This window comes from Miscanthus floridulus, chromosome 4 (genome assembly GCF_019320115.1).
Source record: "Miscanthus floridulus cultivar M001 chromosome 4, ASM1932011v1, whole genome shotgun sequence".
NCBI lineage: Eukaryota > Viridiplantae > Streptophyta > Magnoliopsida > Poales > Poaceae > Miscanthus > Miscanthus floridulus.
In genome coordinates, this window is record NC_089583.1 from 26937913 (window position 1) to 26962712 (window position 24800).

General features: G+C 52.1%; 1 pseudogene; it reads right to left on the bottom strand.

Annotated features, from left to right (window-relative positions):
- Positions 1-10397: 10397 nt before the first annotated feature.
- LOC136548297 (MDIS1-interacting receptor like kinase 2-like) lies at positions 10398-22923 on the bottom strand (annotated as a pseudogene).
- Between the last annotated feature and the right edge of the window lie 1877 nt (positions 22924-24800).

Here is a 24800-nt window from a genome sequence, read left to right on the forward strand (position 1 = left end):
CTACCAGTTGTATTCAGAATTTGTTCCCAAAATCTTAGCCTTTAGGACTTGTTTATGAGAAGAATGGAAAACTTAGAGAATGTTTGCAAATATAACACAAGAGGTTTTTGCAAGCGTAATACTTGCATTACTCATGTCAGCCCCCGAGTGAGGTCTGACCCTTCGCGATTTGCAGGGGTCGGAAGTCACTAAGGATCAAGGTTTTGTAATGACAAAAACTGATAAGGAAGAGTATACGCTTATTTTAAGGGTAAAAACGACGTAGCTGCTCAATGTTCCAGGCGTTGGTGAAGACCTCGCCGTTGATGGTTTTCAACCTATAGGAGCCCGGGAGAAGTACTTCCACGACGACATAGGGCCCTTCCCAGGGTGGAGAGAGTTTGTGGCAGTCCTTGTTGCTCTGCACAAGGCGGAGGACGAGGTCCCCGACGTTGAAGGCTCGACCCCATACCCGTCGGCTGTGGTACCATCGCAACGCCTATTGGTACTTAGCTGAACAGAGGAGGGCGATGTCGCGGGCTTCATCTAGCTGGTCCATGGCATCTTGGTGAGATGCCTCGGCCCCCTGTTCATCGTATGCTCTGATTCTTGGTGCTCCATAGTCGAGGTCCATTGGGAGAACGGCCTCGGAACCGTAGACCATGAAGAAAGGTGTGTAGCCGGTGGCCCGGCTAGGAGTTGTCCTTAGGCTCCAGAGCACGACCGGGAGCTCAGTGAGCCAGCGCACGCCGAACTTGTTCAACCGGATGAAAATTCTAGGTTTGAGGCCTTGAAGGAGCATGCCATTTGCGCGCTCGACCTGCCCGTTTGTCCGGGGTGTGCGACGGCTGCCCAATCGATCTGGATGTGTTGTTCATCACAGAATCGAATGAATTTCCTATCGGTGAACTGCGTGCTGTTGTCTGTGATGATGGAGTTTGGTACTCCAAAGCGATGGATGATGTCGAGGAAGAATAGCACAGCTTGCTCGGATTTGATCGTGGATATTGGTCGAGCTTCAATCCATTTTGTAAACTTGTCTATGGCGACAAGCAGGTGGGTGAAGCCCCCAGGCGCCTTTTTGAGTGGCCCAACCAGGTCGAGCCCCCAGACCACGAAGGGCCACATGATGGGGATCATCTGGAGTGCCTAGGCCGGGAGGTGTGTTTGCCAAGCGTAGTACTGACACCCTTCGCAGGAGCGTACAATTTGCTCGGCATCGGCTACTGTGGTGGGCCAGTAAAAGCCTTGTCAGAATGCATTTCCAACCAAGGTTCTTGGTGCGGCATGATGACCGCAGATTCCACCATGGATGTCGCCCAGCAGGTGCTTCCCCTGTTTGCTAGGGATATAGAGTTGCAGAATACCGATGTGACTCCATTTGTAGAGTTCGCCCTCTACAAGAACGAAGGACTTGGCGCGTTGCGCGAACCATCGGACTTCCATCTTGTCTGCCGATAGTATGTCGTGGAGGAGGTAGTCAAGGTAAAGCGTTCTCCAGTCATCGGGGGGGTCGAACTCCGCTGCTGGGTCCTCTTCAAGCTCCATAACCTCGGGGTCAGGCAGAGCAGTTGGCGGATCGGCCCCTGGGGTCAGACTAGATGGGCCATCACTGGCTTGTTTCGACCCCACGTAGCGTACCAAGGGTTTGTGTTGATCACTGGCAAAGACGCCTGTTGGGACTGGCTCTCGGCCGGACGCTGCTTTCGCGAGCATGTCGGCTGCTTTGTTGAGGCACCTTGGGATGTGATTGAGTTCGAGGCCATCAAATCTGTCCTCCAACTGTTGGACTTCTTGACAGTATGCCTCCATCTTGGTGTCGTGGCAGCATGACTCCTTCATGACCTGGTTAACGACCAGCTGAGAGTCGCCCCTAACGTCGAGGCGTCGAATGCCTAGCTCGATGGCGATTCGTAGGCCATTGATGAGCGCTTCGTATTCTGCAGTATTGTTTGATGAGGGGAAATAGAGCCGAACCATGTACCTCATGTGGACCCCGAGGGGGGATACAAAAACTAGTCCTGCTCCAGTGCCCTTCTTCATCAGCGATCTGTCGAAGTACATTGTCCAGTACTCTTGATCGACGACTGCTGGTGGCATCTGGACCTCGGTCCACTCCGCGATGAAGTTAGCCAGTACCTGAGATTTGATCGCTGTTCGGGGGGGCATAAGAAATGCCCTGATCCATCAGCTCGAGCGCCCATTTTGCGGTTCTTCCCATAGCGTCATGGCTATGGACGACCTCACCAAGGGGGAACGATGTCACTACTGTTACAGGGTGTGACTCGAAGTAGTGGCATAGCTTCCTCTTGGTGATGAGGACGGTGTAGAGGAGTTTCTGGATTTGGGAGTAGCGGGCTTTGGAGTCGGATAACACCTCGCTAATGAAATATACAGGGTGCTGCACCTTGAAGGCGTGCCCATCTTCCCCTCGCTCTACCACTAAGGCGGAGCTGACTACTTGGGTGGTGGCCGATATATACAGTAGGAGGGATTCTCCGTTGCATGGAGGAACTAGGACCGGAGGTTTAGTTAAAAATCGCTTAACCATGTCAAACGCCTCCTGAGCCTCGGCTGTCCACTCGAAGCAGTCAGATTTCTTCAGGAGTCGATAAAGGGGGAGTCCTTGTTCGCCGAGGCGCGAAATAAATCGGCTGAGGGCGGCAAGGCACCCTGTGATCCGCTGAACCCACTTTATGTTTTGGATTAGGCCCATCCTTGTGATGGCTGATATCTTTTCCGGGTTGGCTTCGATGCCGCGCTTGGAGACGATGAAGCCGAGCAGCATGCCCCTCGGGACCCCAAAAACACATTTTTTGGGATTGAGTTTGATGCCGTTTGCTCGGAGTTTCGCAAAGGTTTGTTCAAGGTTGGCAACAAGGTGGTCCGCTCACTTGGACTTGACTACGATGTCATCGACATAGGCCTCAACGGTTCGCCCGATGAGGTCTCCAAAGCAATTGAGCATACATTGCTGGTAAGTAGCCCCAGCATTCTTCAGACCGAACGACATTGAAATGTAGCAAAACGATCCGAAGGGGGTGATAAAAGATGTCACGAGCTGGTCGGACTCTTTCATCGTGATTTGGTGGTAACCAGAGTATGCATCAAGGAAACAGAGGGTTTCGCACCTCGAGGTGGAATCGACTATTTGGTCTATTCGTGGCAAAGGAAACGGATCATTTGGACACGCCTTGTTGAGGCATGTGTAATCGACACACATTCTACATTTCCCACTCTTTTTCGCACAAGAACAGGATTTGCCAACCACTCTGGGTGGTGTACTTCTCTAATGAACCCAGCAGCTAACAATTTTGCTATTTCTTCACCCATGGCTCGGCGTATTTCCTCGTCGAAACGGCGCAGGCGTTGCTTCACTGGCTTGGAGCCCGGGAGGATCTAGAGAGTATGCTCGGCGACCTCCCTTGGGATGCCTGGCATATCCGAGGTTTCCACACAAAGATGTCTTTGTTATCGTGGAGGAAGTCGACGAGCGCGCTTTCCTATTTGAAGGAGAGCGCGGTCCCGATATAGACTTTTTTGCCCTCAGAGTTGATGGGGTCCAAGAGGACCTCCTTGGGTCCTTCCGCCAATTTGAACGACCCAGATGACCTCTTCACGTTGGGTGCCTCTTCAATGACCTCCTCCCTGAGGGTGGTGAGCTCTTTGGAGACGATGACCACGGATGCGTGTCCACAGCATTCGACTTCGCACTCGTAAGCGTGCTGGAAGGAGGTTTCGATGGTGATGACCCCACAGGGGCCCAGCATCTTCAGCTTAAGGTACGTATAATTGGGGACTGCCATGAACTTCGCGTAGCATGGTCGTCCCAGGATGGCCTGGAAAGTCCTCGGGAACCCCACTACGTCGAAGGTGAGGGTCTTAGTCCGGTAATTGGACCGACCCCCGAAAGTGACGGCAGATCAATTTGCCCTAGTGGCACGGCTTGCCTACCAGGCACGACGCCATGGAAAGGTGCTCGGATGGGATGGAGGTTCGTTCAGTCGACGCCCATCTTGTCAAGCATATTGGCGTACATGATGTTGAGGCCGCTGCCTCCGTCCATTAGTACTTTCATGAGCCGCTTTGGACCGACAATTGGATCGATGACAAGTGGGCACCTTCCTAGGTGTGGGACGGTATCCGGGTGGTTGGTCCGGTCGAAGGTTATGGTGGATTTCGACCACCGGAGGAAGGCAGGCGTGGCCGGTCTGGCTGTATAGACCTCACGGCACGCGACCTTCTGGCGGCGCTTGGAGTCGTAGGCCGTTGATCCTCTGAAGATCATGAGGGCGCCAGTCGGTGTTGGGAAGGCATCGTCCTTCTCCTCTGCGTCGTCTGTGGTGGGAATAGGTTCCTTCCCCTGTTCCCCTTTGTTAAGGCCCCCGGACAAGTATTTGCGCATGAGGCCACAATCCTTGTATAGATGCTTGGCCGGGAAGGCATGGTTTGGGCATGGCCCCTCAAGCATTTTCTCAAAGTGGTTTAGAGTGCCCTCCGTGGGCTTCTGGCCACCTTTGCGGTCGACAGCGGCCACAAGCGAGTTGTCGCGCCATTGCTTCTTACTTTTCCTTTTGGCGGGACAGTTGGAGGCGCCTTCACCAGCGTCCTCGTCCTGCCTCGTCTTTCTATCGGAGCGATCGAAGATGGCTCCGACCGCCTCCTCTCTAGAGGCGTGACTGGTGGCGATGTCCAGGAGTTCCTTGGTAGTCCATGGGCCCCTGCGTCCTAGCTTGTGGACCAGGGATTCGCAGGTTGTCCCGGATAGGAAGGCTCCTATCACGTCGGCATCGGCGACATTAGGGAGCTCGTTGCACTACCGAGAGAAGCGCCGAATGTACCCGCGGAGGGTTTCATCATCCTTCTGGCGGTAGTTCTTGAGGTCCCATGGGTTTCCAGGGCGTTTGTACGTGCCCTAGAAGTTGCCCACGAAGATCTCCGTCAGATCCGCCCAACTTTGAATGGCGTTGGACGGTAAGTGCTCCAGCCATGCTCGTGCCGAATCGGCCAAGAACAACGGGAGATTGCGAATAATGAAATCGTCATCACTCACACCACCGGCCTGACATGCAAGCCGATAGTCTTTGAGCCAAAGCCCAAGATTTGTTTTGCCAGAATATTTAGGGATGTTGGTAGGCGGTCAATACTTTAGGGGGAACGCAGCGTTGAGGATGTGTCGACCGAAGGCCTGAGGACCTGGCAGGCCAAGGCTCGGGCTTCGGTCCTCATTGTTGTCGTAGCGTCCGCCACGTCAGGGATGGTAGCCGTGGCGTTCTGCTTCTCCATCATCGCCATGGGCGCGTTTCTGAGCGTCGATGATGCTGCGTATGTCGCGGCCATGGCTGAGGCATTGATGCACTAGGACGGCGGAGGGCTGCCTACCGCCTGGCGGTGTTTGGTGAACGAACGCGTCCTTGGTGGGACGCACTGAGGGCGTGCGCTGGCTGGTGTCGGGTTTGCGTCATCGAGACAATGAACTTTCCGCCTGCTGCGCCACCGCACGCTCGAGCAACGTGCGAATTTCTCGGTGGGCGCGGTGATCCTTGGACGTCGCGGCCTCCGAAAGGACATGCAGCAAGGCGGTTGCTGCGGCGATGTTTTGTCTTGCTCAGGCAAAGTGAGGAAGGGTCCCATCGTCGGTGAGTATCCTTTGGTGTACGGTGCGGGCCGTGGCGCGCGCGCCCCCCATCTTTGCGGCGTTCAATCTCGCGATTGATGTCCGCGTACTCCCGGACGAGCCCTTGCCCGACCTCATCGATTTCTTGCTGACGGGCCCTCAGCTGCTCCATCCTTAGGCGAGATGGGGATGTCGTCTCTTCCCCGGATCTGCCATCAGGGTTGTTTGTCGGGGTAACCTCGTCCCCGGAGACACTTTTGACGTGCCCCTCGGGGGTCTACGCCATGAAGCATTCCCAGGAAGGGTGGTGGCTCCCCCTACTGGAGTCTGAGCTAGAGAGCGATCCTGGCTCCTCATTGAGGAGCCCGTAGAGAGTCTCCGTATCATGCTCAATCGCCCCCACGAACTCGATGTCCGTGGGTGACTGAACCACACGTAGTGCCAGAAGGTGGCCAGCGGTCGCCACAGCGTTGCGGAGACCGAACGGAAACGCTGTCAGGGCGCTCCGTACGGGGCCTTCTGGAAACAGGGCGACATTGCGTGAGGCCTCCCTTGATGACTGGGGTCCAAGGGAGTTGCTCAGGGGGCCCTCAAGCCTCAGACGGCTGAGGTTGATGGAAGGGAGAGACTGGGTGGCCGTGTGAGTCAGCGCCAGCTCTCCTCCTAGTGTGACGATAAAATCTAGGTCACCGAAACGCACGTGTGCACCCGGGGCCCAGCTGATTGCATGGGTAGCCATCCGAGGCCTAATTTGGAACGCGCAACCCCCTACCTGGCGCGCCAACTGTCGGTGTTTCGTACAAGCACCGGCAAGTAAATTTATAGTAATGCGCGTTAGGCTCGGATGGTGCGCTAAAGGACACAAGATTTATACTAGTTCGGGCCGAATGTCCCTACATCCAGTTTGTTGCTGCTCGTGTTATTAGCACCGAAAATGGTTCGTAGTAGGGGGTACAAACGATCGAGAGAGGGACTGGTCCCAAGTCTCTGATGGAAGGGTTGAAAGGAGGCCAAGAGCTTGATCACAGCTTGACTGTGTGAGTGTTGTGTACTATGCCGTCAAAGATTGGTCCCTTTGATGGAGGAAGCGCATCCCCTTTTATAGATGAAGGGGCTGGCTTTACAAGGGTGAGGGCTTTAGGATGCGTACTCTACCTAGTCTTGTGGCGCACGTCTACCCGGCCTGGTTCTTTATTCTAATGAGTGCGAAGGAAGATAAGCGCCTACAATACTGTCGATGCCTCTGTAGAATGTTAGGTTGGTTACAGAATGCTGCCCTATGCAGGGTATGGGCTGCAGTACAGTGGTTTTGACTTATGAGCCTCCTCTAGCCTTGCTCCGCACGCCTTCTGGTTCCTATGAGTCTTCGTCGGAGGGACGTGGGGTCAGGGTCTAGAGTAGCGCCGTGGCCAAGGTCTTCTGACTTGGTGGACCTGAGGGGTCAAGAAGCGGGCGCCACTCCCTTGGGTCCATAGCGTGGTGACGGAATATCCGTTGTTCGTGGAGATAGCAAATCCTTTTCTAGAGCGTAGTGGTTGTCGTATATCTTCGTCGGGTTCCGTGTCCCAGAGCTGAAGGCGGCGCCTACAACTCTATAGGGCGAGGAGCACGCACCTGTAATACCTTTTGGGCTCTACGGCGCCTAGAAGGGTCTAAAGCACCTGTCCCGTCGTTCCCTGGCAGTACTTTTCCTACCAGGGCACAGGGTATGGTCCTTGGAGCCATGGTTGACCCGAACGTCTTTGTCTTGCCCTGTACCCATCATCATGAGGGAATGGGGAGAAGTTGTCTGGTAAGATGAAACCAGTCTTTAGATATCGAGCAGGGCGAGGCTCGTTCCTGGCTGTCGGGTGAAGCAGAGACCAGTCCTTATCTCTTGGGCGAGACCGAGCCCGCTCCTCCAGGGTCGGGCGAGGCGGAGTCTATCCCTCAGCCCTCGGGCGAAACCGAGCCTGCCCCAAAGGCGTGGGGCGAGACGGAGACTAGCCCTGAGCCCTCGGGCAAGGTAGAGCTATCTCAAAGGCGTCGGGCGAGGCGGAGTCTATCCCTCAGCCCTTGGGCGAGACCGAGCCCGCCCCAAAGGCGTCGGGCGAGACGGACACTAGCCCTGTGCCCTCGGGCGAGGCAGAGCTATCTCAAAGGCGTCGGGCGAGGCAGAACCAAACTCCTGTCATTCGAGCAAGGGACGTTACGGCACCCTTATCCGTCCAGAAGTTTTTAACGCTCGATGGTTATTGGTTCCACCTTCTGGGGTACCCCGGTATTAGGTCCCCGACAAGGATCAACAGGAGCACGGTGTTCAAGGCAAGTATAGCATGGGATTATCATTGTTTTCTATCAACTTTAATACATTTAATCCATGTTGCATGTCTCACTTTGATAGGGATTTCCTAGAATTGAACTTATATCTTGTCTCCTATGGGATATACATTGGGTAGCTTTGCTAGTGCTCAAGTAAACCATGATCTTGTAACTTGACTAATGGTAAATGCAATAAACGTTAAAACATGACTTTTTAGCAACTTGGAAATAGGGGGCTGGAGTGTTTAGCTACTTTGTAAATGCTTCATATTCCTCTCCTTAAGAACTTATCTGTAAGCGAACATTCGGGACTTACAGTACAGCTGTGAGGGCTACATGGGTCTGGCTTTAGCTCAGTATGAGGATAATTTGTAGCTTGTTAGCGGTTACATTTATTAGTGTAAGAATGACTTGACGAATCGGGTATAGGACAACCTCTACTCTTATGTGTATAGCCGCGATGGAATTGTGCCATTCGACAGGGGTTCCTATATCTGTTTGCCAAGTGAATCTGATGGCCCTAACTTGTTAGACGAACCTTTGAAGGGCTTCATAGTGACCCCTGCCTGCTCACCTTGGAAGTGTTTTGGGAGTAATTAACACGGGCATATGGGTATCACGATTCACAGTGAAAATGTACAACCTCTGCAGAGTGTAAAACTGGTATATCAGCCGTGCTCACGGTCACGAGCGGCCTTAGACCCTTATGGAACAGTGGATCACTAAGAATTATCTGTTTATGCTATTCATTATTCATATTTACATTGATCATGTATTTTACTTTGGGATTGAAATAACTTGTTGCTACTCTTATGCTAAAATTATAACAACTAAAAGCTGAATGTTGTTAAACCTGTATCAAGCCTATTGAGCCTCATGAACCCCATGTTACACTTGTTGAGTACGACACGTACTTACGCTTGTTTATTTTCATTATTTGGATAAAAATTCCAGATGGATAACAGATGGCTATGGTAATGACGACTTTCCTGAGGATTACTATACTTGTGGTCAACCAGTTGACGTCTTTGTGATATGGAGCTTCCACGAGAGATTTTTCTTTATACTTCCGCTATATTTATGTGAAAACTCTGTCTTATTATTTGTGATGTAATAAACACTTATGATGATACTATTTATAATTTATCGGTTTATGTATGTGACTGATCTCTGGCACACATAAGATTTTCCCTCATTTCTCTTTCCCATCCATGCTTGAAGGTGTTGGTGAAGCTGTTTTGCCAAACAGTTTTTTCAAAACAGCTTAGCTTCACTTAAAAAGTTGCTCATGAAGCTGTTTAAAAAAAACAGCTTTACTAGCGAAGCTGAGCTGCGTCAAACCTGGGCCTAGCCCATTTGCCTATTGGATCCGCTGGGTACTGGCCCAAGTCGTGGTACCAAGTGCTCGCTCCCTCTCTCGCCGCTCGGCGGTCGATCGCTCGGCGATGCAGCGGCGCCGAGCCCCAGCGGCCGGCGCAAGATGATGGCGACCTGCGCCTGGCGGCAGGCTCTCTTGGATGTGCAAGATGGTGACTGCAACTTGCCTCATGTGGCCATGGAGCAAGGAGAGGAGCGAGCGGCGGTAGGGAGCGGAGTTGGAGGAGCGCTGCTGCCGGCGCCGGCGGCCAGGGATGGACAAAGAGCAACAGCGGCCGCCCGAGATCATTGTGTACCTCTCGGCAACAAGGCAAAAACTGGAGGTCAAAATTGGTTCAATACCAGTTTCAAATTTTCACCAATTGTTCATGTTCTGTACTGTACAGAACTGCTAAATGCCTTGATTGGAGATTTGGAGCAATGTGGTGATGATTCGGTTTTTTTCCTCTTCTTAGATTTGAAGATCTATTTTGCAATTATGAGTTTCAATCAGGGAAGAGGCATAGGCACAATCAAGGGAGGTGCTACATTGAGAAGGATATCTTTAGAGGACTTCATTGTTAGAAAGTCAAGAAGAGGTTACAAAGCCATGAAGATTGCATAATTCGCTTGCCAAGGCCAACTCGGGTACCTAGTCGACGTAGACGTGCATAGTTCTTTAGTAGTGGTATGGATTTTTGAGGTATCAGCTGATCGTTCATTATTTAGCACTAATTCTTCTGCTTTTTTATTTGACCAGGTTGGTCTTTTATTCTATTGATAATCTGATGTATGCTGAATTTTGGAGCACAAATATTGTTTACTCTTCCTTGAGAGGTACCCCTTCACTTATGACATTTAAATACTTGCCTTTGTTCTAATTTATTCGATATAACTACATGGCACACGAGTGCGAAATATTTTTTTATTATTGTTTATTAGTTTGTCATCTCTCTCAGCTCCACCTATATTGACAGCAATTATATGCAGTCATACTTTCTACAGAAGCAAAACAACCATGTCCACATTTCCTAAAAAACATGCATGTCTAACTTCCGAAAGAAAGAAATAAAACTGAGGCAGATGTAAAAAAAAGGCAATAATAATCATATTATTCTCTTGATTTTATAATTTGTTACATCAACTCATCAAGTCGGCGCACACTGCTTCTTTGTTCGACATTATTCAATATTGATATTTGTTTCTTTTATTACGATAAAGCTCTAAATCACGATTCCAGTGCAACTCTTATTAGCTCCTGTGAATGCTGTGGGTTTATTAATGCTTGGGACTAACAGAAATGACCTTACACTTCATCCACTACTTCTAGTGTAACTGCATGACAAGGTGTTGCAGAAGCATACGATGGGTAGTGGTGACCCAGTTTCATAGACTTCCTGCATTTCTGGTCTTGACCGAGGTGAAGTTTTCAGGCATGAAAATGCCACTTCAACAAGCTGAGCAATTTCTTCCTGCTCCACCGCTGTCGGTGATGATGGGCGCTGGTCCAGCATGTACTCCACTGCAAGCTCATGATGCTCTCCGATGGAAGCAAAGGTCTGCAGCTCCCTTGGGTATCTCCCCATCACAATCTCCAGGGCAACCACGCCAAAGCTGTTGTTGTGGACTCCTTCATAGGCAGGCAGTATCGGCGCAAGGCCAGGCGCGCCACTAGTGGCTGAGGCGCCTCTATCTGTTTTAGAAAGCAATAAATCAGGAGGAATTATAGGATCAGGGTCTTGGTTTGTTAGGAAGACACCTGGAGTATAAAGGTGTCCTAGGAATGCTGTAATGGGCATCGAAGAAGAATAGAACCTCCCGTGTGGGTGGGGTTCATCTTCGACGGTGGCTGCGCGCGATTCTGCCGCTGCCGCCGACGAACTTTCCACCGCACCATTGCCACGATACCCTCTCCGTTCCAGTTCTCAGTCCCGGCTTCTTCTCCACTCTCCCCTGCGTACTCCACGGCGACAACGCCGTATCAATTTGGTATCAGAGACCATCTACGGTGCATCGACTTCTCGGTCCGGCACCTCCCCTGTTCCTGCGACCATGGACGAGAAGCTGGATCGCATCTTGGGTCAACTCACCACCATCACCAATCGACTCAACTCCCATGACTCCCGTCTTGCACGCATGGAGAGCGGCAAGCCCGCTGCTTCTGGGAAGGGCGCCGACGGGGAGGATGCCGACGCGGACGACACGGACCAGGAGCTCCACCGTGACCGCGCCTGGGCAGACTTCCGCGAGCGCGCCCTCTGCGATCGCGACCCCTTCGGTCCGAGCGGCCGCACCTTCGACCACGACTTCTACGGCCGAGGCGGGCGCGGCTTCGATGACCGGGACGCGCACGACTTCGGCGCCCGTGGCGGCCGTTTTTCCGACGGCCCTGGCGACCGCGGGTATGCAGACCGCGGCGGACGCGGGTACTTCGAGGACCGCGGGTTCGACGATCGCGCCGGGCGCCGCTACACCGACAGCCGCGCCTACGACGAGCGCGATTTCCGCAGCTTTGGTCGATTCGGCGGCGGTGGCTGCGAGTCAGGACGCGCGGGCCGTGGTTATGGACGCGGCGGGCGCGACTACGATCGGGACTACGACCGTTTCATCGACCGTCACCGCGAACCTCACCGTCCGCCCAAAATTCCATTCCCCACCTTCGACGGTGAGTCTGATCCGCTGACCTGGCTCAACAAATGCGACAACTTCTTCCATGGCCATCAGGTTCCCGAAGATGAGAAGGTGTGGATGGCATCGCTGTACCTCAACGGCACCGCGGCGGACTGGTACTACCAGATGGAGCGTGACTTCGGCTTGGTGCCGTGGCCATGCTTCGTCGACTTCGTCAACCTCCGTTTCGGGCCACCAATCCGGACCAATTCGATGGCTGAGATCAAGGCGCTGGTCCGCACGGGTACTGTGGAGGCATACTCGCGCCAGTTCTAGGCCCTGCTCGCGCGCTGCACCGACCTCGCCCCGCGGACGGTGATCGACCTTTACACTGGAGGGTTGGGTCAACCGCTCGCGCACGACGTCGAGATGCAGTACCCCGTCGACCTCCAGAAGGCCATGAGCCTCGCGTGGGCGTTTGAGCAGCGTCACGTGGAGTCCTCTGCTGTCAACAGTTCGACGGCACCGAAGGGCTCCGGCCGCCGCACGATCGCGTCGGCCTCCTCCAACGTCGCCCCGGGTGGCCCTCCGCCAGAGGGCAAGCCGAAGGGCACTCGGTCACGCTTCCACCGTCTTACACCGGCGGAGATGCAGGAGAAACGCCGAAACGGGTAGTGCTATTTCTGCCCGGAACCCTATAGCAAGGAGCACCAGTGCGCCGCCAACGGCGTCTTCCTCATGGACTTGGCGGATGACGACGACGACCCCCTCAGCGACATCAATGACCTGGAGATCTCTCTCCACGCCCTGACTGGCCTCAAGGCCGTGGAATCAATGTTGTTGCAGGTCACAGTGGGCGGGGCACAGCTGCGTGCGCTGGTGGACACTAGCTCCATGCACACGTTCATCCACTCCACGCTTGCACAGCGCCTGGGACTCATCGTCACGCCGAGAGCTGGCCTCAACGTCATGGTGGCCAATGGTGATCGGGTACGCAGCCCCGGTGTCTACCTGGCTACTCCGGTCACCATCAGCGGTGAGGCGTTCTCCATCGACTGCTTCGCCCTCGACTTGGGCGGCTTCGACCTAGTCCTTGGCGTCCAGTGGCTCCGGATGCTGGGACCCATCGTTTGGGACTTCGACGCCCTCGCGATGTCCTTCTGGTACAACGGTCACTCCCACCACTAGACCGGTGTCCACAGCCGGGGATTGGCCGCTCGCGCCATGGCTGATCCCCGTGCTGTCCTGGAGGACCTCCTCTAGTCCTACAATGACATCTTCGAGGAGCCTCGTGGCCTGCCACCGCAGCGCCGCCATGACCACAGGATCCACCTCTTGCCCAACACTCCATCGGTGGCGGTGCGGCCGTATCGATACCCGCAGCTCTTGAAGGATGAGATCGAACGGCAGTGCGAGGACATGCTCGGCCAAGGGATCATCAGGGAGTCGACTTCACCATTCTCCTCCCCGGTGCTTCTGGTCCGCAAGCACGACGACACTTGGCGTTTCTGCGTCGACTACCGAGCCCTCAACGACGCCACCGTCAAGGACAAGTACCCGATCCCGGTGGTCGATGAGCTCCTGGATGAGCTAAAGGGTGCCCGCTTCTTCACCAAGATCGACCTTCGCAGCGGGTACCACCAGGTGCGCATGCATCCGGATGACGTCGCCAAGACAGCCTTCCGGATGCACCGTGGGCATTTTGAGTTCCTCGTCATGCCCTTCAGCCTCACCAACGCGCCTGCTACTTTTCAAGCACTCATGAATGACATCTTGAAGCCATATATCCGCCGCTTTGTGCTTGTATTTTTTGATGATATTTTGATCTACAGCCACTCATGGGCTGAGCACTTACAACATGTCAAGCTTGTGCTGCAGCAGCTGCGTGACCATCATCTCTACGCCAAGCGCTCTAAATGCTCCTTCGGCGAGCCTTCGATGGCCTACCTCGGTCACATTATCAACGCCGAGGGAGTCACCATGGATGCTGACAAGGTTGCTGCGGTGGAGGCATGGCCAACACCCCGCTCGGTTCGAGCGCTGCGCGGGTTTCTTGGCCTTACCGGTTACTACCGGAAGTTCATCGCCGGGTACGGCGGTGTGGCAGCACCGCTGACCGCCCTCCTCAAGCGCGAGGCCTTCACCTGGACAGCTGAGGCTGAGGCGGCCTTCCTCACTCTCAAGTCGGCGCTGGTCACGGCACCCCTCCTTCAGCTGCCCGACTTCACCAAGCGGTTCGTGGTGGACTGCGATGCGTCAGATGCTGGCTTTGGCGCTGTGCTGCACCAAGGAGACGGTGCCATCGCCTTCTTCAGCCGCCCGGTTGCTCCTCATCATGCCAAGCTACCAGCCTATGAACGTGAACTCATAGGGCTGGTCAAGGCAGTCCGTCATTGGCGACCCTACCTCTAGGGTCACGCGTTCACCGTCCGCACTGACCACTGGAGCCTCAAGTTCCTCCTCGACCAGCGCCTGACGACGATTCCTCAGCATACATGGGTCTCCAAGCTGTTCGGGTACGACCTCACGGTCGAATACCGCGCAGGGAGGCTCAACACCGTCGCCGACGCGTTGTCTCGCCGTGACGAGGGGGCAGCGCTGCTGACCCTGTCCGGACCGCTCTTCACCGACTATGACACCCTGCGGTAGGAACTGCGGGAGGACGCTTGGCTAAAGACTTGTGCCACCAGCTGGCTGCTGGCACAGCGTCGGAAGGGTGGCAGCTGGTGGACGGGCTGCTACTGTACAACAGCCGTGTCTTCGTTCTAGAGGGCTCCAGCCTGTGGCCACAACTCCTTCGTGATGCCCACGAGGCTGGACATGAAGGTGCACAAAAGACTCTCCACCGTCTGCGTGCCTCCTTCTACCACAGCCGGCTCCATCAGATGGCCCGGAACTTCGTCCGGGGCTACCCCGTCTGTCAGCGCAACAAGACGGAGCATCTCCATCCGGCTGGTCTGCTGCAGCCCCTTTCCATGCCCACCTCTATCTAGAGCGACATCGCAATGGACTTCGTCAAAGGCTTCCTAAGGGTTGGCGGCAAGTCGGTCATCTTGACCATTATTGATCGCTTCTCTAAGATGGCTCATTTCGTCGCCTTGAGCCATCCGTACTCTGCACAGTCCGTTGCCCGGGCTTTCTTCGACAACATCGTCCGGCTGTACGGCTTCCCGTGCTCAATCATCAGTGACCATGACACGGTCTTCACCAGCCACTTCTGGGAGGAATTGTTCAAGTTGGCTGGTGTCAAGCTCCTGCGCAGCTTGGCCTTCCATCCTCAGACGGATGGACAATCAGAGGTCACTAACCGGATCATCATCATGTACCTGCGGTGCTTAGCGGGGGATCGTCCTCGCTCGTGGCTTCAATGGCTGCCCTGGGCGGAATTCTGCTTCAACACCTCCTACCAGTCCACCCTTCGGTCCACGCCGTTTGAGGTGGTCTATGGCCGGGCACCACCAACTTTGATGTCCTACACTCCAGGAACAGCTCGTGTCGCGGCTGTGGGTCGCCAGCTCCAGGACCGTGACACGTTCTTGACCGAGATCAGAGAGCGCCTCATCCTTGCTCAGGACACCATGTGGGAGCACCACAACAAGAAGCGTCGCGATGTGGAGTTTGCTGTTGGCGGATGGGTTCTGCTCCGCCTTCATCAGCGCACTGCGGTGGGAATTACAGCGGCATCTCCTTCCAAGCTTGCGGCCTGCTATTTTGGTCCATATCAGGTGGTCGAGCGACTGGGCGCTGTTGCTTACCGCCTGCAGCTACCACCGAAGGCCCGCATCCATGATGTCTTTCATGTGGCTCTGCTGAAGAAATTCGTGGGAGTTCCTCCAGCCGCACCCATGCCTCTGCCTGCCATCCTCAGGGGCCGTGGGGTTCCAACCCCGACTAAAGTGGTTCAGGCTCGTCTCAACCGCGGCCGCTGGGAACTCCTGGTGCAATGGGAGGGACTTCCTGCTGCTGATGCTACCTGGGAGCCTATCGCCGATTTCAAGGAGCGCTATCCTACATTTCAGCTCGAGGACGAGCTGTTTGTTGGGGAGGAGGGAAATGTTGTGGACTCCTTCATAGGCAGGCAGTATCGGCGCAAGGCCAGGCGCGCCACTAGTGGCTGAGGCGCCTCTATCTGTTTTAGAAAGCAATAAATCAGGAGGAATTATAGGATCGGGGTCTTGGTTTGTTAGGAAGACACCTGGAGTATAAAGGTGTCCTAGGAATGCTGTAATGGGCATCGAAGAAGAATAGAACCTCCCGTGTGGGTGGGGTTCATCTTCGACGGTGGCTGCGCGCGATTCTGCCGCTGCCGCCGACGAACTTTCCACTGCACCATTGCCACGATACCCTCTCCGTTCCAGTTCTCAGTCCCGGCCTCTTCTCCACTCTCCCCTGCGTACTCCACGGCGACAACGCTGTATCAGCTGTAGACATCACATTTTGTCGTCACTACTGATGTGTATGAAAGCTCTGCATTAAAGTAAATCCCTAGAGTTAATATTACCCAATGTGTGGTAGCAAATAAATTGCAATACCATTGTAATTTGCATGTTGAAACAAGAATTTGTTTTTGTGCAAGAAGCAAATGAATACGTACCTGGGGCTATATAACCATATGTTCCCGCTAATTCACTCCAATTAGACGAATCGGGTTTTAGAATCCTTGCGATTCCGAAATCTGAAACATAAGCCTTGAAAGCTGCATCTAGCAAGATGTTATTACTTTTTATATCACGATGGATAATTGGTGGGTTGCATTCATGGTGCAAGTAGTAGATAGCTTGAGCAACATCTCGTGCCATGGTAACTCGCTTCTGCCAGTCTAACTCCTTTGCAAGTTCCTCATTTTCCAAGATACCATGAAGGTTTCCTCTATCAATGTAATCATATACTAGAAATTTGTACCTTCGATGAGAGCAATACCCATATAGTTTTACGATGCTTCTATGCCGAATTGTTGTCAGGACTTCAATTTCACTAAGGAATCTCTTTTCATCACTAATCTTTTCTTCAGTTTGGTGAAGCTTTTTCACTGCAACCAATCGCTCCCCTTGAAGCTGTGCTTTGTAGACAGTGCCATAACCCCCTGAACCAATGATGTACCTATCACTGAAATTTTCTGTTGCTCCAGTGATATCCTCAAACACTAGCTTCCCGTCGAAATTCCACACTGAGAGAACATCTCTTGTATTTGTAATCATAACCACTGGTGGTCTTTTCATTTTTTGAAGAATCATAACTACAGAAAAAAATGCAAGGACGATAACAACGCACACAGTGATAGAAATGTTGGGGTTTAGTCCCACATCGTGTAGCGATGGTGGGGGAGCACAACATATATAGGCGGGAGAACCCTCACCTATTAGGCTAGTCTTTTGGGTTCAGTAAAGCCCAAGACCTTATATGTTGTAGCTCCGGTGGACCTGGAACCTGTGGGAGCGCAGGCTCGTTGTAACGAGCCGGGCCGGCTGTAAGCCAGCTCCAAGATCGTGAACTCGGTAGTCACCACCGGTTCCAACAATTGGTATCAAAGCCGGTACCCAAGGTCAGAAAAAGCTAAACCCGATAAAAAAATTCTCGAGCGTCACATATGGCGGGGGCACCCCGATGTGTGACTAAGGGGGAGATTGTTGGGGTTTAGTCCCACATCGTGTAGCGATGGTGGGGGAGCACAACATATAAGGCGGGAGAACCCTCACCTATTAGGCTAGTCTTTTAGGTTGAGTAAAGCCCAAGACCTTATATGTTGTAGCTCTAGTGGACTTGAGACCTGTGGGAGCACAGGCTCGTGGTAACGAGCCGGGCCGGCTGTAAGCCAGCTCCAAGATCGTGAACTCGGTGGTCACCACCGGTTCCAACAATTGGTAACGAGCCGGGCTGGATTGTTGGGGTTTAGTTCCACATCATGTAGCGATGGTGGAGGAGCACAACATATAAGGCTGGAGAACCCTCACCTATTAGGCTAGTCTTTTGGGTTGAGTAAAGCCCAAGACCTTATATGTTGTAGCTCCGGTGGACCTGGGACCTATGGGAGCGCAGGCTCGTTGTAACGAGCCGGGCCGGCTGTAAGCCAGCTCCAAGATCGTGAACTCGGTGGTCACCACCGGTTCCAACAATTGGTATCAAAGCCGGTACCCGTGGTTAGAAAAGCTAAACCCAATAAAAAAATCTCGAGCGTCACATATAGCGGGGGCACCCCGATGTGTGACTAAGGGGGAGATTGTTGGGGTTTAGTCCCATATCGTGTAGCGATGGTGGGGAGCACAACATATAAGGCGGGAGAAGCACCCACCTATCAGGCTAGTCTTTTAGGTTGAGTAAGGCCCAAGGCCTTATATGTTGTCAGCTCCGGTGGACCTGGGACCTGTGGGAGCGCAGGCTCGTGGTAACGAGCCGAGCCGGCTGTAAGCCAACTCCAAGATCGTGAACTTGATGGTCACCACCGGTTCCAACAATTGGTATCAAAGCCCATGGTCAAAAAAAGCTAAACCCAATAAAAAATCTCGAGCGTCACACATATGGCGGGGCACCCCGATGTGTGACTAAGGGGGAGATTATTGGGGTTTAGTCCCACATCGTGTAGCGATGGTGGGGGAGCACAACATATAAGGCGGAAGAAGCCCCCACCTATCAGGCTAGTCTTTTGGGTTGAGAAGGCCCAAAGGCCTTATATGTTGTCAGCTCCGGTGGACCTGGGACCTGTGGGAGCGCAGGCTCGTGGTAACGAGCCGGGCCGGCTGTAAGCCAACTCCAAGATCGTGAACTCGGTGGTCATCACCGGTTCCAACAATCAGGCTAGTCTTTTAGGTTGAGTAAGGCCCAAGGCCTTATATGTTGTCAGCTCCGGTGGACCTGGGACCTGTGGGAGCGCAGGCTCGTAACGAGCCGGGCCGGCTGCAAGCCAGCTCCAAGATCGTGTAGCGATGGTGGAGAGCACAACATATAATGCGGGAGAAGCACCCACCTATCAGGCTAGTCTTTTAGGTTGAGTAAGGCCCAAGGCCTTATATGTTGTCAACTCCGGTGGATCTGGGACCTGTGGGAGCGCAGGCTCGTAACGAGCCGGGCCGGCTGCAAGCCAGCTCCAAGATCGAGAACTCGGTGGTCACTACCGGTTCCAACAATTGGTATCAGAGCCGGTACCCGAGGTCAGAAAAAGCTAAACCCGATAAAAAAAATTCTCGAGCGTCACATATGGCAGGGGCACCCCGATGTGTGACTAAGGGGGAGATTGTTGGGGTTTAGTCCCACATCGTGTAGTGATGGTGGGGGAGCACAACATATAAGGCGGGAGAACCCTCACCTATTAGGCTAGTCTTTTGGGTTGAGTAAAGCCCAAGACCTTATATGTTGTAGCTCCGGTGGACCTGGGACCTGTGGGAGCGCAGGCTCGTTGTAACGAGCCGGGCCGGCTGTAAGCCAGCTCCAAGATCGTGAACTCGGTGGTCACCACCGGTTCCAACAAGAAATCAATAGCACCAAGCTGTGTACTCTTGCTTTGTGATATTTTATTATTGAACTTGAAGAGCATGTTGGCAGGCCAGTGAGGGTACCACATAGACCTTTGTTGTGGAGGAACCATATTATTGAAGCATTGTGAAATAGTCGTCCTGATGGAAGGGGCCCTTCCAAGTCGTTGTAAGACACATCAAGTGTTGATAGACTTGCCATGCTGCCAAAGGAGGAAGGTATGAATCCACTAAATTCATTGTGGGAAATATTCAAGACCTCCAGCATCATCAAGTTCCCCAGCTGTGTGGGTAGCTCACCAGTGAGTTTATTGTTGCTGACATCCAACACAACTTGCAGGTTTACCATACTACCAATGGTCGTTGGCAAATCTCCACTCAAGTTGTTATGGTTAACCATCAAGGATTCTAGCCGGAATTGACCCGCTCAACTTATTCACAGATAAATCAAGATATCTCAGTTCACTCATCTGACCAAATTCAGGCGGTATATTTCCTGAGAACTGGTTACTTGATAAGCTGAGTTGATACAGATTCGGTAGTTTGCTTAATTCTGGTGGTATTTCGCCTGTTAGGTTGTTTGTGCTGAGAAGAAGTACCTCCAATTTTACTAGGTTCAAGAATTCTGGTGGCAAGCTTCCAGTTATCATGTTTTCTTCCACAGAAAAAAAGGTTAAATTGATGCTTGATGCCCAGGATTTCGACAAGTGTCCACGGATGTTATTTCTTGCAAAGTTTGCATAAAAAAGGTGTGGGTAGGGCCCAAAGTTGGATATATCACCTGTTATTTGATTGGATTGGAGGAGAACACTCATCAGGCTTGTGCATGTTTCCAGGCTTCTAGGAATAGGCCCAGTGAAAATGTTTGCAGCAACATGGAACACTATGAGGTTCCCCCCTTTGCAGACATCAGAGGGCAATGCCCCTGTGAAAGAGTTGTTGGCAAGACTTAACCAAGTTAAGTTTGTAAGATAAACGAACTCTTGAGGCAATGGTCCCGACAACATGTTACTGAAGAGATCAAGTTCTCTCAGGCCAGTAAGATTCCCGAAAGAAGCTGGAACTGAACCTGAAATCTGGTTGACAGATAAAGAAATCGAGTTGAGATCAGCCAAACTACTAACCTCACCTGGGATGGAACCAACTAATTGGTTTTGCGAGAGGTCAATGTAGTATAGCCTGGTTAGGTTGCTCAGTCTAGGCGAAATAGGGCCACTTAGATGGTTCGTGTTTAAGTCTAGCCAGACCAGTTTGACTAGCAAACCTATATCTTGGGGAAGCAAGCCTGTGAGCTCATTATCGTGGAGAGAGAGTAATTCTAGCTCAGTAAGATTTCCTAAAGTGTTTGGGATTTCACCACTCAAGTGATTGTGATTGAGCCGAAGATAAAGCAAGTTCATGAGGTTTCCTAATGGAATTCCACCAGTCAAGTTATTGTGGTCGAGCTCCAGATAAAATAAATTCAAGAGGTTCACTAGAGAAGATGGTATAAGCCCTGATAGCTGGTTGCTGTAAAGCATTAGTTCCTCGAGTTTGGTCAAGTTGCCAAGGCTTTCAGGTATTAGGCCGCTTAACAAGTTGCTACATAGCCACAAACCTTCTGCTAGATCGGTGAGGTTTCCAAGATCCTCCGGAATCGGTCCACTGACCATATTTTGTTGGGGTTAAGTAACATCGTGTAGCGATGGTGGGGGAGCACAATATATAAGGCGGAAGAAACCCCCACCTATAAGGCTAAGGGGGAGATTGTTGGGCTTTAGTCCCACATCGTGTAGCGATGGTGGGGAGCACAACATATAAGCCGGGAGAAGCACCCACCTATCAGGCTAGTCTTTTAGGTTCAGTAAGGCCCAAGATCTTATATGTTGTCAGCTCCGGTGGACCTGTGACCTATGGGAGCGCGGGCTCGTAATGAGCCAGGCCGGCTGTAAGCCAGCTCCAAGACCGTGAACTCGGTGGTCACCACCAGTTCCAACAATTGGTATCAGAGCCCATGGTCAGAAAAAGCTAAACCCGATAAAAAAATCTCGAGCATCACATATGGCGGGGGCACCCCGATGTGTGACTAAGGGGGAGATTGTTGGGGTTTAGTCCCACATCGTGTAGCGATGGTGGGGGAGCGCAACATATAAGACGGAAGAAGCCCCCACCTATTAGGCTAGTCTTTTGGGTTGAGTAAGGCCCAAAGACCTTATATGTTGTAGCTCCGGTGGATCTGAAACCTGTGGGAGCGCAAGCTCGTGGTAACGAGCCGGGCCGGCTGTAAGCCAGCTCCAAGATCGTGAACTCGGTGGTCACCACCGGTTCCAACAATTGGTATCAGAGACCATGGCAAAAAAAAACCTAAATCCGATAAAAAAATCTCGAGCGTCACATATGGCGGGGGCACCCCGATGTGTGACTAAGGGGGAGATTGTTGGGATTTAGTCCCACATCGTGTAGCGATGGTGGGGGAGCACAACATATTAGGCGGAAGAAGCCCCCACCTATAAGCCTAGTCTTTTGGGTTGAGTAAGGCCCAAGGCCTTATATGTTGTAGCTCAGGTGGACCTGGGACCTGTGGGAGCGCAGGCTCGTGGTAATGAGCCGGACCGGCTATAAGCCAGCTCCAAGATCGTGAACTCGGTGGTCACCACCGGTTCCAACAATTGGTATCAGAGCCCATGGTCAAAAAAAAGCTAAACCCAATAAAAAATCTCGAGCGTCACACATATGGTGGGGGCACCCCGATGTGTGACTAAGGGGGAGATTGTTGGGGTTTAGTCCCACATCGTGTAGCGATGGTAGGGGAGCACAACATATAAGGCGGAAGAAGCCCCCACCTATCAGGCTAGTCTTTTGGGTTGAGAAGGCCCAAAGGCCTTATATGTTGTCAGCTCCGGTGGACCTGGGACCTGTCGGAGCGCAGGCTCGTGGTAACGAGCCGGGCCGGCTATAAGCCAACTCCAAGATCGTGAACTCGGTGGTCACCACCGGTTCCAACATATTTTGCTCCAATGAAAGAACAACCATAGTGGTCAGGTTGCCAAGGGATGCAGGGATAGGACCTGTGAGGTTGTTGTAATCAAGTATCAAAATACGAAGATGTCTCATGTTGCCCAGCTCCGATGGAATCTGTCCATGGAGCCAGTTGTAGCTAAGATCAAGGTAGGAGAGCACTGGTAGCAAGGAGGCGATGACCGCCGGGATTTCTCCATGAAGGCTGTTGAAGCTGAGGTCGATGTTTGTGAGGAACGGGAGTGCTGAGAAATTGAGCTCACCGAGGCGGCCATCGACGCTGGCTTTTGGCAAGGAGATGTTGGTCACCACCGGAGAAGCATGTCGCCCCTGGTGCATGACCCCACACACAACGCCCGTCCAGTTGCTGCTGCACGGGCTGGTTCCCTGCCGCCATGAGTCCAGCGCTGGTGAGCGCCGCAGAGTAGACTTCCACTGGAGGAGGGCCTCTTGCTGGGATCGTAGAGACACGCCTCCGTCCGCACCTGTGTGCAGGAAGAGGCATAGCTGCACCAAGGCAAAGATTAGCGCTAGGGTGGGTGGCACTTTTGAGCGGAGCTTCGCCATGTTTTTTCCCCCTATCTAGACACAGAGAGGGATGCCACTATATCCAATTGGAATTCGAGGCCATATATACTGTTTGCTGCTTGTCCCCAAAAGCTTTGGACGGGTGTATAAGTAGTAGGTCTGATAGCCTTCGACCTGGCCTGTGGTGCAAAATTTTTAACGGTACGTGCAACGGCAGACTGGTAAATAAATGTAAAGCGAGCCATGTGACCATGTCATGCTCTCTGTCTTTGTGCTTTCTGAACCCACATTAACTATTCTGAGAAAAAGAAAGTTCGTAGATTCAAATATACTATGCAAAAAGAAGATTTTTCGTCACATCAAACTTACGGTATATGCATGGAGTACTAAATGTAGACGAAATCAAAAACTAATTGCACAGTTTGCTTTAACTTTACGAGACGAATCTTTTGAGCCTAATTAGTCAATGTTTAGACAATAATTCACAAATACAAACGAAATGCTACAGTGGAGAATCGTGCACTATGCAAAGTTTGCAGGTGTAAACTTTGTCGAACTAAACGCACCCTTACCGAGACAGGTGTGGTCTCCAACATTGCTATCCTCGATTGTTGTTAACATAAGGGAGATGTCTAGTCGCCAACAACAGGTTGTTTTAGCCCCTTCCATTAATCAATTTTTTTCATGCACTTACATTGTGTTATAGATATATTTAGGCCACCATATTACTATATTTTACAATTATTTTTTCAGTGTAATTTATTGGATAGAGTGATATAATTTAAGAATAACACAAATATATGCCAAATTTTTTTAAAAAAATTATAAATTATTTTTATAGATTCCAGACATTAGAGAAGTATATGTTTACAAATTCTTCAGAAATTTCAAAAAAAAAAGTCCACACCAGAGGTATGAGAGGAGAGATTGACGCGGAGGGGACCGGACCTGGAACTGCGAGCCAGCCTCACGAAGCCTGGAGAGGCCTGGAGAAGCCGGAGCCCTGGCTACTTCACCAGCGAGAGAGGTGGCCTTGCCGGTTGCCGCTTCGCTAGGAAGAAACGTGACCTATATCGAAATAGCTGGAGGAGGCGGCATCTGCTTGTGAAAGCAGCATGGCTGCTAAGGGTCTGTTTGATAGGATTCTGGCTCCTCTGAAAATGGCTCCGGCTCTGGCTTTTCTGAAGGAGCAGCTTCTCTGGAGGAGCTGAAGCCGTTCTGTAAAACGTTTGGCAAAACGACTCCTTCGCACTAGATGACGTGAACCAACAGTAAGGAGCCGCGCGAAGCTCGTTTTTTAGGCTTCTCCTGCGCAGGCAAAAAATGGCTCCGGCTCTTGACCGGCTCTCCATGCGGAGCCCTTTCCAAAACAGGAGCCAGAGCTGAAGCCCCTGTAGGAGCCCTGTCAAAAAGGCTCTAAAGTCTTTGAGCCACAGCAGAGATACCGGATTTACTGATCCAGCTGCCGTTTCATATGAAGGGAGTACAGAGATGGGTTCAGGTTTCTTCAGTCAAAAGCGATTGGTTACCGCCCTTGCATTGCATCATTACAGATGTGTTCAAGCCAATACTTCAGGACAGCTCTATATATCATTATCACAGACCGGAGAAATAAGCACTAACGGGTCTAAAACGGTGTTCTGGAACTGATGACCATTGTCTTGTTGGGTACTGGTGCGGAAACAGTCATATGTCGAAACAAAGGGAAAGGCGGCTCCACTCCACTCCCCAACGGATCTAGCACGGTCTGCGATGCCTGTCGACGACCTCAAGATAGACCGACAGTCTTGGGTATGTAGGGTGGGGGGAAAATCATCATGTGCTGAGTGTTTGATGATTATTTTTACTAAGAAATATGTTAGGATTAATTAAAGTAGCATCAATATTTGCGTGACACTTTATTTTGGAGGCCGTATGAATGGCACATGTTTATAAATTTAATTCTG